The sequence below is a fragment of the Gorilla gorilla genome, chromosome 1 (assembly GCF_029281585.2).
Source record: "Gorilla gorilla gorilla isolate KB3781 chromosome 1, NHGRI_mGorGor1-v2.1_pri, whole genome shotgun sequence".
In the NCBI taxonomy this organism is placed as follows: domain Eukaryota; kingdom Metazoa; phylum Chordata; class Mammalia; order Primates; family Hominidae; genus Gorilla; species Gorilla gorilla.
This window is the reverse complement of record NC_073224.2, coordinates 55,329,042-55,334,180: the sequence shown is the minus strand read 5'-3', so window position 1 is coordinate 55,334,180 and position 5,139 is coordinate 55,329,042. Positions and strand designations below refer to the sequence as shown.

Genomic DNA, 5,139 nt, shown 5'->3' with positions numbered 1-5,139 from the left:
GGGATGTGGGGGACAGTGATGGAGAGTGAGCTAGCAAATTGGGTGTAGACCCCTCCCTAGAAACTAATCGTTTTCAAGCTGGCACGTGAGCAGTTAGCAACCCTGGGAACTGGGACACCAGGTCACTGCGTCTCTCTCCCAATTCTGCCCCACGCTACCCACCCACCAGTTTCCACCCAGCTCTCCCGCACAGGACTTTCTGTCTCCGATGCTCACTTGGTTCTAGGCATTGCCTCCCCTGTGTTTTTGGGTGCACAGATCTACCTTCCCTCTGAAAAGGCTGTCTCCAGGGGCAGCTGATGGGGCTTCTCCCCTCCATCTGTTCACTCTGGACCCAGCATGGTGTGCAGCAGAACAGGCCTCTGCCCACTCCCCCACCCACCCCCAGTGGTTTTCAAACCCTTATAGGGCATCCGAATTTTGGGGAGGGCTTGTTAAAACACAGATTCTGGGCCTCACCTCCCCAAATTTCTGATTCAGCAGGTCTGGGATGAAGCCCAGAAACTTGCATTTCTAACAATTTCTCAGGTGGTGGCCTGAGGACCTCCCTTGAAGAACCACTTAGGCAGTTGAGACTTCAACAGCAAGTTTCCAGGATGCCACCCAAAGGAACAAATGGTTCTGGAAAAGGGGAAAGTGGAATCAACCTCTGGGAGTGACAGTGCTGGCAAGAAGGCTCAGGGTCCCAAAGGCGGTGGCAATGCAGCTAAGGTCAGACACATTCTGTGTGAACAACATGGCAAAATCATGGCAGTCATGGAAAAGTTAAAGTCTGGGATAAGATTCAATGAAGCAGCCTCACAATATAGTAAAGATAAAGCCAGGCAAGGGGGCGACTTCGGTTGGATGACGAGGGTCCATGGTGGGGCCATTGCAGGAAGCAGCATTTGTCTTGCCTGTAAGTGGGATGGATAAGCCTGTATAACATCCACCAGTTAAGACAAACTTTGGATATCATATTATTATGGTTAAAGGAAGAAAATACAATCATAGAAAGACTGAAAAAAAAAAACCCTAAAAGCACCCCTTCTAGGCAGACACAACACTTTTGTCTGTGCTCACCCCTCAGTGGGGCCCCTGAACTGGGCATGGGCAGCCCCTGCCCTGGTCCATCCCCCATGCTGCCCTCCCCACCCTACACTTCAGACCCAGAGAACTCTGGAGCCCCCCAAACACTCTTTATCAGGCACCAACCCAGGCCCCGGGGTACGATGATGAACCTTGGCTCCTGTCCCCGCCACTGTCCTCAGCATGGTGCCGGCCTCTTGGATGGTTTGGGCAGCTGGACACAGCCCCTTGACGTTCCTGATCCCCTCATACCGTGCTCACTCCATTCCCATCTTCCCATGCAGCAGATGGCGAGGGACAGAAATTATTTTCTTCTTTGCCAGAGGAACGCACTTAGTGCCAGGGCTAAGAGAGGAGAGTGAGTCCGTGGGGACGGCATCCCAGCCTGCCGTCCTTCCCTGGGGCCCGCTGGGGCAGCTTGGCCTACTCCAGCACCAGGCCCATGTGCCCAGCTGCCTGGGCAACACCCTGGCTCAGGCACCGCCAAGCCCTTCCTCACTCGATGGCCCCACCCTGAACCCCATCTGCTCCCTTTCTCTTCTCCCTGTCACACAAAGGCCCAGCCACAGCCGCTGAGCCAAACTAGAAATCTGAGGGTCCCCCCCTCTGCTCCCTTCCCTTCCTCCTCGCAGCCAGGAGAGCAGCAAGTCCTGTCCTGCTCCCCTCGAGGCCTCCTAACGCGCCCTCCTCCACAGACCCACGCCACCGTATCTGCTTGAGCCACTGTCTTTTGCCAGCTTCATGGCAGCAACCTCCTCACCGCTCCAGCTGACTGCTCTGGAAGCCTCTCCATCCCACTGCCGCCCGAACCACCTTCCTTCAATGACAATATGAGGATAAAATGCAAACCTGTGGTCAAGTCACATGCGCTTTTGTGATCACACCCTTGCAGCTTCTCTAGCCCCTATGACCCCTGGTGCCAGCTGCACAGAACTATTCAACATCCCCAGATCACCAGAGGCTTCTCCAAAGGCCCTTCTCTCCCAATCCACCTATCCTCCTACCCTCCTCCAAGTCTCAGTGGAGCACTGACTCGTCCAGGAAGTCTACCCTGACCACCCGACTGCATTAGGAGCCGCTCCTCCAGGCCCCATAGCCCCGTATGTCCCTCTTTCTCTACATGGCATCCACAATATTGAAGTCATCTATTTATTCATCTGGGAGAAACTTGAGTGTCAACACTATGTCTTACGCAGTTTTATATTCTCAGTGACCACCACAGTGCCTGACACATAGTAGATGCTCACTGAATAAACGAATGGACAAGTAACCAACACAGAAAGGCACCTTCTGGCCAGACACAGTGCAGGAAATTGCCTCTCATGGCTCAGGAGGGATTTTTGCTTGTTTCTCAGGGTCCTGAAATAAGGCTAGGAGGCTCATGGCTAAGGGTACAGAGAAAGGGCCGTCTGAGAAGCCATCTCTTTCAAGTTCTTGGCACCTGGAGTGTCTGGGCACCAAATGCCCCCTCCCCCAGAGAGAAGCAGCCGCAGCCACTCACTGACCTTGACATAGGTGATGAACTGCTCGCCCCTCCAACAATGTGCTCGGACACACATAGAAACAACAGCTGGGCACTGGGCCTTTGTTGATGTTAAACTTAGGCCCTGGGAGGTCACCCTGAACTATGACCACCCCCTCCACCCTGTACCCAGGCTGGGGCCAGAAATGTCAGGGGGAAGCAGGTGCCAACACAGACAAAGAGCCCTGCCCTTGTTTCTGGTGTGTATCCCCACCTCCCTGGCTGCTTCCTCCTCCCGCTCCATTCTCCTCCAAAGCCCCATAACTCCACAGACCCCAGCCCTCCTTCTTCCCTGCTCTCACGCCCTTGCCCCCACCCCATGACTGTTTTGCAGGAGGCTTGGGGAGGAATTGAGCAGGGTGGGACCTTCTCAGTCAGCAGATCTAATGAAGATCCTTCCAGACCCTAGCCAGGATAGGACAACCTCTCCAAAACTCTGAGGCTGGGCTGAGCCTCTTTCTGAGGATAGGGCTTTCATGGGGTCTCATCCTGTTCACAATGGGGCAGGGGGAGGGGCAAGCTGCTACCCTCCTCTCTGTGCAAGAAAGAGGAGGCCTCCCTTTGCTCCCTTATACCTGCAGACTCCCAGCCACACTTCAACCCATCTCTTTGCTGCTCATCAGGGCTCAGCTATAGGAAAATTGGTAACACAAAGCCCAGCTCCAAGGTGCTCACTGTCAGTCCAGCAGGGAACGGGACTGCAGACATATAACTACACCCAGAGTGCATCTGCTGCAGCAGAGGCTGGAAGCCAAACAGGGGCCTGGGGAGCTGGGGGTGGAATGAATTTCCCCAGCCAAAGCAGGAGGTGGAGAGGGATTAGGCCCCCTAAGACAGACCCCTCTCCGCCCCGTCACAGACTATCCTGGGTTTGCGATGTGGTAATGCTTCTCGAAGAGTGGTCCACCAACTCCTGGGGGTACCATATTTGTCTTTGCATTGGGTTGGCATGTGGGCTGATAGTGCGAAGGCAATGGTGGGTAAAACTGGTGACTTATTCTTTCCCATGTTGCAGTCATTGGGGCCAAAAAGCCAGTTTTATTTAAGCGTTCTTGATGAAACAGAAAAAAATGCTAATTGTATTAAATTAAATATGTTCAGAATATAGAGCACTTCTGCCATAGACCAAAGTATATGGAATACATATCTATATATCTATGTAAGCTATAAGTGCTGTATTCCATCATAAAACATCTTTTTTTTTTTTTTTTTGAGACGGAGTTTCGCCTTTGTTGCCCAGGCTGGAGTGCAATGTCACAATCTCGGCTCAACGCAACCTCTACCTCCAGGGTTCAAGCGATTCTCCTGCCTCAGCCTCCCAAGTAGCTGGGATTACAGGCATCCACCACCACACCGGGCTAATTTTGTATTTTTAATAGAGACAGGGTTTCTCCATGTTGGTCAGGCTGGTCTCGATCTCACAACCTCAGGTGATCTACCCACCTCAGTCTCCCAAAATGCTGGGATTATAGGTGTGAGCCACTGCGCCTAGCCAAGGCATCATTTTTACTTGAGAAAAGGACTGATTGAAAAACTATTGTCTGGATGCAGTGGCTCACACTGGTAATTCCAACACTTTGGGAGGCCGAGGTGGGAGGATTACTTGAGCTCAGGAGTTTGAGACCAGCTTGGGCAACATGTAAGACCTCATTTTTACAAAAAATACAAAAATTAGCCAGTCAAAATCGTGTGCACCTGTAGTCTCAGCTACTTGGGAGGCTGAGGCAGGAGGATCACTTAAGCCTGGAAGGTCAAGGCTACAGTGAGCTAAGATAGCACCACTGCACTCCAGCCTGGGCAACAGAATGAAATCCTATCTCAAAAAAAAAAAAAAAAAGAAGGGAAGGGGAGGGGAGGGGAGAGAAGGAAAGGGGAGGGGAGGGGAAGGGAGGGGAGGCGAGGGGACTATTGGCCAGATGCAGTGGCTCATTCCTGTAATCCCAGCACCTTGAGATGCCAAGGTGAAAGAGTCACTTTAGTCCAGGAGTTGGAGACCAGCCTGGGCAACATGGAGAGACGTCGTCTTTACAAAAAAGTGCAAAAATTAGCCAGGCGTGGTGGCACATGCCTGTAGTCCCAGCTACTCAGAAGGCTAAAGTGGGAGGATCACTTGAGCACAGGTGGTCGAGGCTACAGTAAGCTGAGATCAAGTCACCATACTTCAGTCTGGGCAACAGAGGGGCACCCTGTCTCAAAAAAAAAAAAGAGATAAGAAAAGAAAAAGAAAAACTGTTAATTGGACTTGACTATTTTCTCAAAAATGAACAAAGTAAGCCTGTAACTTTTTTTTTTTTTTTTTTTTTGAAACAGAATCTTGCTCTATCACCCAGGCTGGAATGCAGTGGCCCAATCTTGGCTCACTGCAGCCTCCACCCTCCAGGTTCAAGTGATTCTTGTGCCTCAGCCTCCCGGGTAGCTGTGATTATAGGCATGCACCATCATGGCCAGCTATTTTTTGTGTTTTTAGTAGAGACGGGGTTTCACCATGTTGCAGGCTGGTTTCAAACTCCTGACCTCAGGTGATCCTTCAGACTCACCCTCCTAAAGTG

The 5,139-nt window shown here is 51.8% G+C and overlaps 1 pseudogene; it reads left to right on the top strand.

The window, feature by feature from the left end:
* The first annotated feature begins 575 nt into the window (after nt 1-575).
* On the top strand, nt 576-1,787 carry LOC115930570 (peptidyl-prolyl cis-trans isomerase NIMA-interacting 4-like; annotated as a pseudogene).
* Nucleotides 1,788-5,139: the final 3,352 nt, after the last annotated feature.